The sequence below is a fragment of the Pan paniscus genome, chromosome X (genome assembly GCF_029289425.2).
Source record: "Pan paniscus chromosome X, NHGRI_mPanPan1-v2.0_pri, whole genome shotgun sequence".
Taxonomy (NCBI): Eukaryota; Metazoa; Chordata; class Mammalia; order Primates; family Hominidae; genus Pan; species Pan paniscus.
The window spans coordinates 31,793,515-31,806,405 of record NC_073272.2 but is presented as its reverse complement, the minus strand read 5'-3'; the positions used below and the strand labels follow the sequence as shown (position 1 = coordinate 31,806,405).

Genomic DNA, 12,891 nt, shown 5'->3' with positions numbered 1-12,891 from the left:
TTGGAAATTGACTATGCTTGTGGAGGTGGGGCAGTGGGCAGGTAGAGATGGGGAGAAGGCAAAAACAAAGTCAAAATAGAGATTTCCAGGGGTTTGGAGGCAAGGAGGGAAGTTGGAAGGCTGGAATACAGGGGACTTTTAGGTCAGTGAAACTGTTTTTTATGATACGCTAATATCTGATATATTATGCATTTTTCAAAATCCATAGAAATGTATGTATCACACAGTGAACTCTAATGTAACCTATGGATGAAGTTTATCATAATGTATGAATACTGGTTCATCAAGTGTAACAAATATACCACATTGATACAAGATATTAATAGAAAAAACTGGAAGGAGGGAAGAGAGTGTCTATGGGAACCTTCTGTATTTTGCTAAGTTTTTCTGTCAACCTAAATCTTCTCTAAAAAATGAAATCTAAAGTTTTTAAAATTAGGAATTATTTAAATGATCTGAAGCAGAGAAATAATTACATGATATATAGCTACAAGATGGAATATTATGCAATAATACCAAAATGATGTTTATGGTAAAAAAAAAAAAAAAAATTCCCCAGCCTAACCCTGAAGGAATGCATTCAGGAAGAAGAAGGGGACAACATCCACACGTAACTTCTCTGTAAGGAGATCTACTCATTCAAAAGAGAAAATAGTCTAAGCAAAGAGCTAATCAAGTGATTCTTGCCATTGTCCAATTAGAGGTGAACTTGTGCCAGGTTAGTGTCAGTGAATTGGAAATAATTAAACAGATCCAAATATTGTGAAGGTAGAATGGACCCGAGTTGGTGATAAATTAGATTTAATAGAAATGTATCAGTCTGTCTATAGATAGATGATAGATAGATAGATAGATAGATCATCAAGAAAGAAAAGAATGTAAACTAAAGTTATTCCTATCTCAGTTCTTGAAAGAGAGGTTGGAAATCAAGAGTTCTGGGCAGGGCGTGGTGGCTCATGCCTGTAATTCCAGCACTTTGGGAGGCCGAGGCAGGCAGATCACGAGGTCAGGAGATAGAGACCATCCTGGCCAACACGGTGAAACCCCATCTCTACTAAAAATACAAAAAATTAGATAGGTGTGGTGGCGGGTGCCTGTAGTCCCAGCTACTCAGGAGGCTGAGGCAGGAGAATGGCATGAACCCGGGAGGCAGAGCTTGCAGTGAGCTGAGATGGTGCCACTGCACTCCAGCCTGGGCGACAGAGTAAGACTCCGTTTCAAAAAAGAGTTCTGTTTTAACAGCATAATTGTGAACTGCCTATGAGGCTCTGATGTAGGAATTTCAAATATACTTATAAAATCATATAAAAAGTGGCCTGAACTAGAGAGAAAAATTCCAGGCTGGATGCAGTGGCTCACGCCTGTAATCTCAACACTTTGGGAGGCTGGGGTGGGAGGATTGCTTGAGTTCAGGAGTTCAAGATCCGACTGGCAATATAGGCAGATCCCATCTCTACAAAAGAAATTTTAAAGTTAGCCAGATGTGGTGGTGATGCACACCTGTAGTCCCAGCTACTCAGGAGGCTGAGGTGGGAGAATCACTTGAGCCTGGGAAATCAAGGCTGCAGTGAGCCATGATCACACCACTCCAGCCTGGGCGACAGAGAGAGACTGTCTCAAAAAAAAAAAAAATCCAGAGAAACTGTAGGAGTGGATGAGAATATCTACAAAGAGAGTGAAATGGTGACAAGAGATACAATAAGGTCATTGTTTTGTGAGGGGCACAGAAGTAGGTAAAGGAAACTAGGAATGAGTGGCAAAGTAAGATGAAGACCTCAACATTGTGGTGTCATAGGAAACTAAGAGTATTTCAAAGAGGGGGAGGTCAGTCATGCCAAATGTTACACGGAGGTCTGGTAATAGAGGGCTGTAGTGGACTATTTATGAGTCCTGGTTCTAGAATTTGGCTAGAACCAGCCTGGCGACAGAGCAAGACTCTGGGAAAAAAAACCAAAAACTCGGAATTTTGTTTTATTCACTGTTGAAATCCTAAAACCTAAAACAGTGCCTCGACATAGGTGGAACTCAACAAAAATTATATATCAACTGTAGTCTATTATATTATATATGATATATTATATATATAATATATCATATATTATATGTATAATACATGATATATTATATAATATAATATATCATATATAATATATTATATCATATATAATATAATATATCATATATAATATATTATATCATATATAATATATTATATATGATATAATATATTATATCATATATAATATATTATATATTATATAATATATTATATCATATATAATATATTATATCATATATAATATATTATATAATATATAATATATTATATAATATATAATATATTATATAATATATAATATATTATATAATATATAATATATATAATGTATTATATATTATATACTACATATTATATAATATATCATATATAATATATATTATATATAATATAATATATATTATATACGATATATTATATATTATATATCATATTATATATTATATATTATATTATATATTCTATATTATATTCTGTATTCTATATTCTATATTCTATATTATATTATATATAATACATATTATTATATATAATATGTAGTATATATATACTATATAGTATATATACTATATATTATATATAGTATATATACTATATAGTATATATATTATAATATATAGTATATATAATAATATATATAGTATATATACTATATATTATTTATACTATATAGTATATTATAATATATAGTATATATAATATATATTATGCATTATAAATATATTATATAATATATATATTATATACTATAATATATATTATATATAATATATAACATATAATGTATATATTATATATGATATATAACACATATCATATATAATATATAACATATATAACATATATAATATATGATATGTAACATATATTATATAACATAACATATATATAACGTGTAATATATAACATATAATATATAATGTATAATATACATTATATATTATATTATATAATATATGTTATATAACATATATAATATGTAACGTGTGTTATGTGTTATAATATGTAACATATGTGTTATGCGTTATGATATGTAACATATGTGTCATGTTATGATGTGTAACATATGTGTTATATGTTATGATATGTAACATGTGTGTTATATGTTATGATATGTAACATATATAATATGTGACATATATTATATATAATATGTAACATATATAATATATAACATATATTATAAATTATATATAACATATATAATATGTAACATATATTATATATTATATATAACATATATAAATATATAACATATTATATATAATATATAATACATAACATAGATAATATATATAATATATAACATATATATTCTATATTCTATATAACATATATATTCTATATTCTATATAACATATATATTCTATATTCTATATTCTATATAACATATATATTCTATATTCTATATAACATATATATTCTATATTCTATATAACATATATATTCTATATTCTATATAACATATATATTCTGTATTCTATATAACATATATATTCTGTATTCTATATAACATATATATTCTGTATTCTATATAACATATATATTCTGTATTCTATATAACATATATATTCTGTATTCTATATAACATATATTCTGTATTCTATATAACATATATTCTGTATTCTATATAACATATATTCTGTATTCTATATAACATATATATTCTATATTCTATATAACATATATATTCTATATTCTATGTAACATATATTCTATATTCTATGTAACATATATTCTATATTCTATGTAACATATATATTCTATATTCTATGTAACATATATATTCTATATTCTATGTAACATATATATTATATATTCTATGTAACATATATATTATATATTCTATATAACATATATATTATATATTCTATATAACATATATATTATATATTCTATATAACATATATATTATATATTCTATATAACATATATATTATATATTCTATATAACATACATATTATATATTCTATATAACATACATATTATATATTCTATATAACATATATATTATATATTCTATATAACATATATATTATATATTCTATATAACATATATATTATATATTCTATATAACATATATATTATATATTCTATATAACATATATATTATATATTCTATATAACATATATATTATATATTCTATATAACATATATCAACTGCAGTCTATTATATTATAGTCTAGATTATATATCAACTGTAGTCTATTCGTTATGGGACCTTAAGAAAATAATTTATCCTCATTTTGCCTCAGATTCTACATTTGTAAAATTAGACGAGAATATGACTTACTTTATAGGTTTCTTGGAGGCATTAAATACAACACATAGAAAGGTCAGGGCGGGGAGTCATACCTGATGTCAGAAGGCCGCAATGTCCTTTTCCTTTTGCAGGTGGGAGAGTCAGATAGCCACCCAAGAAAACACAATGAAAGACACTGATATCAAGAGACTATTGTATAATCATCTTTTATGCATGTTTTCAATTAGCCTGATCATCTTCATTCCATCATTCTTTTTGGAGAACTTCTCAATATTGGAAGCACACTTAATATGGTTGTGCATCTGTTGTGTTTTTCTAACTGCTGTCAATCCAGTATTATATTTAGTAGTGAAGCCAAATGCATCCTCTAAAAGAAGTTTATTATCACACAAGGTGACCGGATTTTTGGAATGCTGTATTAATTTCTTATGCCTTGTTTCTTGCATGTAATTCATGTAATTTTTGTTCTATATGGAGAGCCACCATTAGAGTTGAAGATGGAAACATTTTTATTTGTGGTTATTTTGTCTGCTTTTACTACTCTACCAAGTTTATTTTTGTTAGGACCAAATCTCAAAGCATGGATAAGAGTTTTCACTGGAAAGGGAGTTATATTCACTTGGGAGAATAGTATCCAGATCAGTACAATTTCTAGTTTTGTGGGAACATGTCTTGGAGTACTTTCTATACCACTGGATTGAAAAAGACCATGGCAGATAAGGAAACTAACACCTAGAGGATATGTAACATTCTCGATGTCAGTGAGCTCGTACATATGGCCCATCTCCTCCTATATGCTTGGAGCAAACTTTGGCAACGTGGCTGGCCTTGTTATTTCACCACTCTGGATACACTGGAATAAAAAGCAACTTACATATAACAATTAATTGGAACAAAGGTAGAAGATATTTCTTTGTGCAGATACCATAAAGACTATGAAGAAATATATATAGTCAAAGCCAAACAGTTCCATTTACAGCATTGTTTTTTTAAATGTTATAATTGAAAAAAACTTAAAAATGTATTTACAACATGATGTAATTGTAGCTTTTTCAACTATGAAACCCCTTAAGAAATTGTACTTTCTTGTTTAAATAAAGTATCAATAATAGGAAAAAATGCAACAACTAAATTGTATAGAATAATACCTGGTAAACAGTATGCATTCAATAAACATTAGCTATTAACATCACAAAAAGTATTTTTAAAAAAATTTTTCAGTATGGAGACAGACACATAGTAAAAGCAAGGTTAGCAGAACAGTGGAGGCAGAATGCAGGTCGGAGTGAATTAAAGGGTAATTGCTCTATTGATAAAACTGTTCTCATAGCGTTTGAACACATTCATTGACAAGAAGACACTCATTGCCACCAGAAGCCACAATTCAATTGGATATGTTTATACATGTAACAACAATCTGGTCCCCACACTTATCACCCCATTGATGACTGTACTTGGATTTTTAGCTTTTCACTGGTCTTCTCAAATCTAACTGTGAGAGGGTTCCTCTTTGTGCTGAGCCAGAATCTGTCTTCCAAGACCTTCAATTCAGCTGCATTCTGTCATCTGGGGCCAAAGTACTACATTATTCTAAACAGTAATTAACTTTTTGTTCCTTGAACATCCTTCTTTCAGACGTTTATTTACATAAACTGTAGGCCTCCTTCAAGTCATCTAGTTTGAGGGTTCACAAAACTGACTGGCCATCAGAATCCCCTGGGAGTAAAAAAATAGATTCTGGATCTCAGACATCAATCCAGAATCTCCAAGAAGTGGAGCCAAAAAATTTCTAAGTTAAATGTTTCTTTGGCAAATTTGATGTACAGGCAAGTAAAGGAAACACTGCTCTAGTGTCTATGTGACAAAAACACCTTCAAGGATCCTTTTTTTGCAGAGTTTCCAAAGTTACCAATGTCACTTTTACTGGCACCATTACTTTAGCATTTAGCATTTCACAATTACAAACATATTACACTTTTTAGAGCTATCAGTTACTCCCAATCACTTAACAGTTAAGTGGAATGCACAAGTTTTTGGCATTTAGATGTCATGCAACTGTGTCCCCTTGGCTTCAAAACTTTTCCAGTTACTGCATTTTTCTGCCAGATGGAAGCTTCGTTTGGTTGGTATTGCAAAGTGCACAAGTAGTGTCCACTGTGCTTTGGAAATGTATATGAAGTTTTTTTGTAAAACTCTTTTCACCCACTCCCAGTATCACCAACTCAGAGTTCTTTGAATCAGCTGTCCTCAGCTCTTTCTCACCAATAGCAAGGGGTGGTAGAAGTTAGGCAGTTAGCTGAAAACCAAAGACCAGGTTGAATTCATACTTTGAAATTGGCTTCATGCGTCTGTTTAGATAAGCAGAGAACTGCGGTGGTACCTCAGTCCTGTTGTTGCTGCTCTGGATATTTTCTTCATGGGTATTCTGACAGCTTGGACATGATCCCTGGCACCACAAAATAAGACTGGAGGCAAAAGGAAACCAACTCATTTCTCCTCATATTGTGACTGGTTTCTCCTTTTATTTAGGATTGGACTCTGTTGTCACTGGCGCTTGCATTTTTATTTCACCTTGCCAAAATGAGCATTAAGGGCCAAATTGTTTCTGTGTTTGCACACCCTCCTATTTTGCAGAAAAGCCTTTCCACTTAGCTACTGTTGGTTTGGCTCCAATATTTGCTTGTATGTTGCATCTTCAATACATTCTTTTTACAAGACTCAGCATCTAGAAATCAGTTTTTTCAGTATCCTCTCACTGGAACAATATTCACATCTGCAATCTCATACATGGCTCTAGAAAACATCTGGAGATGATCCAAAACCTGTCAGACTTTATCAGCAAGAAGGTCCCTTATGTATTGGAGCAAATAAAACTAGCATACCACAAGAGCCCTCAGGTAAAGCACTTCTTAATACTGCCCAAATTAGTGGTCTCTTTACAACTCTCAGCCTCTGGGAAAGGTTAACCTTTAAACGACCACTCTTTTTTTTTTTTAATTATTATTATACTTTAAGTTGTAGGGTACATGTGCACAACATGCAGGTTTGTCACATATGTATACATGTGCCATGTTGGTGTGCTGCACCCATTAACTCGTCATTTAGCATTAGGTATATCTCCTAATGCTATCCCTCCCCCCTCCCCCCACCCCACAACAGGCCCCGGTGTGTGATGTTCCCCTTCCTGTGTCCATGTGTTCTCATTGTTCAACTCCCACCTATGAGTGAGAACATGAGGTGTTTGGTTTTTTGTCCTTGCGATAGTTGGCGGAGAATGATGGTTTCCAGCTTCATCCATGTCCCTACAAAGGACATGAACTCATCATTTTTTATGGCTGCATAATATTCCATGGTGTATATGTGCCACATTTTCTTAATCCAGTCTATCATTGTTGGACATTTGGGTTGGTTCCAAGTCTTTGCTATTGTGAATAGTGCCACAATAAACATACGTGTGCATGTGTCTTTATAGCAGCATGATTTATAATCCTTTGGATATATACCCAGTAATGGGATGGCTGGGTCAAATGGTATTTCTAGTTCTAGATCCCTGAGGAATCGCCACACCGACTTCCACAATGGTTGAACTAGTTTACAGTCCCACCAACAGTGTAAAAGTGTTCCTATTTCTCCACATCCTCTCCAGCACCTGTTGTTTCCTGACTTTTGAATGGTCACCATTCTAACTGGTGTGAGATGGTATCTCATTGTGGTTTTGATTTGCATTTCTCTGATGGCCAGTGATGATGAGCATTTTTTCATGTGTTTTTTGGCTGCATAAATGTCTCCTTTTGAGAAGTGTCTGTTCATGTCCTTTGCCCACTTTTGGATGGGGTTGTTTGTTTTTTTCTTGTAAATTTGTTTGAGTTCATTGTAGATTCTGGATATTAGCCCTTTGTCAGATGAGTAGGTTGCAAAAATTTTCTCCCATTGTGTAGGTTGCCTGTTCACTCTGATGGTGGTTTCTTTCGCTGTGCAGAAGCTCTTTAGTTTAATTAGATCCCATTTGTCAATTTTGGCTTTTGTTGCCATTGCTTTTGGTGTTTTAGACATGAAGTCCTTGCCCATGCCTATGTCCTGAATGGTATTGCCTAGGTTTTCTTCTAGGGTTTTTATGGTTTTAGATCTAACATGTAAGTCTTTAACCCATCTTGAATTAATTTTTGTTTAAGGTGTAAGGAAGAGATCCAGTTTCAGCTTTCTCCATATGGCTAGCCAGTTTTCCCAGCACCATTTATTAAATAGGGAATCCTTTCCCCATTGCTTGTTTTTCTCAGGTTTGTCAAAGATCAGATAGTTGTAGATATGCAGCATTATTTCTGAGGGCTCTGTTCTGTTCCATTGGTCTATATCTCTGTTTTGGTACCAGTACCATGCTGTTTTGGTTACTGTAGCCTTGTAGTATAGTTTGAAGTCAGGTAGCGTGATGCCTCCAGCTTTGTTCTTCTGGCTTAGGATTGACTTGGCGACACGGGCTCTTTTTTGGTTCCATACGAACTTTAAAGTAGTTTTTTCCAATTCTGTGAAGAAAGTCATTGGTAGCTTGATGGGGATGGCAATGAATCTATAAATTACCTTGGGCAGTATGGCCATTTTCATGATATTGATTCTTCCTACCCATGAGCATGAAATATTCTTCCATTTGTTTGTATCCTCTTTTATTTCATTGAGCAGTAGTTTGTAGTTCTCCTTGAAGAGGTCCTTCACATCCCTTGTAAGTTGGATTCCTAGGTATTTTATTCTCTTTGAAGCAACTGTGAATGGGAGTTCACTCATGATCTAGCTCTCTGTCTGTTATTGGTGTATAAGAATGCTTGTGATTTTTGCACATTGATTTTGTATCCTGAGACTTTGCTGAAGTTGCTTATCAGCTTAAGGAGATTTTGGGCTGAGACAATGGGGTTTTCTAGATATACAATCATGTCATCTGCAAACAGGGACAATTTGACTTCCTCTTTTCCTAATTGAATACCCTGTATTTCCTTCTCCTGCCTGATTGCCGTGGCCAGAACTTCCAACACTATGTTGAATAGGAGTGGTGAGAGAGGGCATCCCTGTCTTGTGCCAGTTTTCAAAGGGAATGCTTCCAGTTTTTGTCCATTCAGTATGATATTGGCTGTAGGTTTGTCATAGATATCTCTTATTGAGATACATCCCATCAATACCTAATTTATTGAGAGTTTTTAGCATGAAGGTTGTTGAATTTTGTCAAAGGCCTTTTCTGCATCTATTGAGATAATCATGTGGTTTTTGTCTTTGGTTCTGTTTATATGCTGGATTACATTTATTGATTTTCGTATGTTGAACCAGCCTTGCATCCGAGGGATGAAGCCCACTTGATCATGGTGCATAAGCTTTTTGATGTGTTGCTGGATTTGGTTTGCCAGTATTTTACTGAGGATTTTTGCATCAGTGTTCATCAAGGATATTGGTCTAAAATTCTCTTTTTTTGTTGTGTCTCTGCCAGGCTTTGGTATCAGGATGATGCTGGCCTCATAAAATGAGTTAGGGAGGATCCCCTCTTTTTCTATTGATTGGAATAGTTTCAGAAGGAAGGGTACCAGGTCCTCCTTGTACCTCTGGTAGAATTCGGCTGTGAATCCATCTGGTCCTGGACATTTTTGGTCTGTAAGCTATTAATTATTGCCTCAATTTCAGAGCCTGTTATTGGTCTATTCAGAGATTCAACTTCTTCCTGGTTTAGTCTTGGGAGAGTGTATGTGTCGAGGAATTTATCCATTTCTTCTAGATTTTCTAGTTTATTTGCATAGAGGTGTTTATAGTATTCTCTGATGGTAGTTTGTATTTCTGTGGGATCAGTGGTATCTCCTTTGTCATTTTTTATTGTGTCTATTTGATTCTTCTCTCTTACGAGCACCCTTGAAATGATTTATTTTTTTATCTTTGCCTTGATATAATTTTAATTTTTGAAGTGTTTGCCTTGTCTCAACCACTAACTCCAAATGCCTTTGTTTTAATTTGTGCTTTCTACAGAATTTGGAGAAAATTTCTGATATCTTCTTTAAGTTGCTCCAAATTGTGTTTTATTCCAAAATGTCTTATTTTTTGCTCCAAAACCTTCATTCTCGGGCTTTAGCTTTTGTACTTTCCTAGCAAACTCTTTCTTTCACAGCTGAAACTATTCAGGGTAGAATTTTTGTTGTCCCCCAAGCAATTTGCATCATCTTTGACACATGGTAGATGTTTGTTTGTTCATTCATTCAACAAATTTTTGTTGAGTTCCAGCTATGTCGAGGCACTGTTTTAGGTTTTAGGATTTCAACAGTGAATAAAACAAAGTTCCGGGTTTTTGTTTTTTTTTTTCCCAGAGTCTTGCTCTGTCACCAGGCTGGAGTGCAGTGGCACGATCTTGGCTCACTGCAACTTCCACCTCCGGGTTCAGGTGATTCTCCTGCCTCAGCCTCCCAAGTAGCTGGGATTACAGGTGCCCACCATCACGCCTGGCTAATTTTTGTCTTTTTAGTAGAGACGGGGTTTCACCATGTTGGGCAGGATGGTCTCGATCTCTTGACCTCGTGATCCACTTGCCTTGGCCTCCCAAAGTGCTGGGATTACAGGCATGAGCCACCGTGCCCGGCCAGTTCCTGCTCTTATAGAGCTTACACTGTGGTGGGAGAGACAGCCAATAAAGGAAGTGTGAAATATATGTATCGAATGTTTATAAGAGCTATTAAAAATAAAACAGGATAAGGGGGATAGTGAATGCTGGGGTCCAAGATTGGCCATTTTAGATAGAATGGTCTAGGGGCTCCCTTGCTGATGAGGTGATATCTGCCAACATAAAGGAAGGCAGAGATTGAGCTTTGCAAATTTCTGGGCAAAAGTGTCTAAGGTAGAGAAAAAAGTAAATGTCAAGGTCTTGAGGAAGGAGCATGCTTAGAGAATAAATGGGTGGGTAGATGGATGGATGATTGGATATTCAATACTGAATAAATTAAGGAATAGAGACTGTGGGGGACAAACCCCAAGGTGACCCCAATGTTCACACCTTGTGTGATATTTTCCCCTTGAGTGTTGGCAGAACCTATTACTTGCTTCTAACAAATAAGGCATGGCAGAGGTGATGGGATGTGCCTCCCATGATTATGTTATATACATAGCTCTACCTTGCTAGCATGCTCTAGGGGGACTCTCCTCCTGGCCTTGGAGAAGCAAGCTACTGTGATGTAAACTGTCTGTGAAGAGCGCCATGTGACAGGGAACTGCAGGTGACCTCTAGGAGTTGAGGGTCACGGTACCACGACAAGGAACTACATTCTTTGAACAACCATGTCAGGAAGGAAGAGGACTCTAAGCTTGTTGACACCTTGATTCCAGCTTTACAAGACTCTGAGCAGATAACCCAGTTAAGTTGTGACCAGACTTCTGACTCATGGCAGTTGTGAGGTAATAAATGTGTGTTATTTTCAGCCATTAAGTTCATAGTGATCTTTTACGATGTATGGAAAATAAACACACAGCTAACACATCTGAGCTAAGTAGCAGATATAAAACCTCAAGTTACTGAATCATCTTACTCATTGTCTACCTCAAACTTAAGAGTAACTTATGTGTTGCATAGTCAGTTTTCTGTCTTCCCTCTTTCTCTACACCTAGACCTACTTTACCCTCATGTCCAGGCTCAGCTTTAGCTCTATACCTACAACACATTTTACCTTGGGTACTATTCCAGTTGCAATTTACTGCGCAACAAACCATATACCTTAGTAGTTTGAAAGAGCAGTATGTTATTGGTTTTCATTTCTAGACTCACCTAGGCAATTTTCATGTGGTTTCAGTTATATGTTGGCTGAAGCTAGAGTCATCTAAAGGTTCAACTTAGATGTCCAAGACAACCCACTCAATTGCAGTTGACTCTGGCTGTCAGCAGGGAACTGTAAAGACTCAGACGTCCAAGACAACCCACTCAGTTGCAGTTGACACTGGCTATCAGCAGGTAACTCAGCTGGAAGAGTACATTGGAGCAGCTACATGTGACCTTACCCATCTCTCTTAGGTTTCTTATAACATGGTGGATGTGTTCTGAGATGCAGCATCCCAAGAACATCAACTAAGGGATGAACTCGTAACTGGGACCATATCACATTTGCTATAATCTACATCAGTTTTGAAGGAGTGAAGAAATAGACTCCACCTCATTGTGGAGGAGTGGCAAAGTCACGTTGCAGCAGACTATATGGAATAGGAGATAATGTTGCAGCCATCTTTAAAAATACCCTTGGTCCCTGCAAGGATCAAAGGAAACCAAGGGCAATTCCATGCTTACCAATGAATTGCAATTGAAATCAAAGATCCTTGAGTTCAATTCATGGTGCTATTCTTTACTAGCTATGTGATTATAGTAATTTAACTCCTGGGGCCCAATCTCTTCATCTCTTAAATTAGACAATAACACCTACCTCAATAGTGGTTGTAAGCATTAAAGGAAAAAAATATTTAAAAGGCAAAGCAGAGTGCTAGACCCCTGGTAATATGTCTATAAGTGATAGTACATTAGTCTGTCTTCACATGGCTATAAAGAACTACCTGAGACTGAGTAATTTAT

General features: G+C 34.5%; 1 pseudogene; it reads left to right on the top strand.

Annotated features, from left to right (window-relative positions):
* The first annotated feature begins 4,490 nt into the window (after positions 1–4,490).
* LOC100967945 (phosphatidylinositol-glycan biosynthesis class F protein-like) lies at positions 4,491–5,212 on the top strand (annotated as a pseudogene).
* The last annotated feature ends 7,679 nt before the right edge of the window (positions 5,213–12,891 follow it).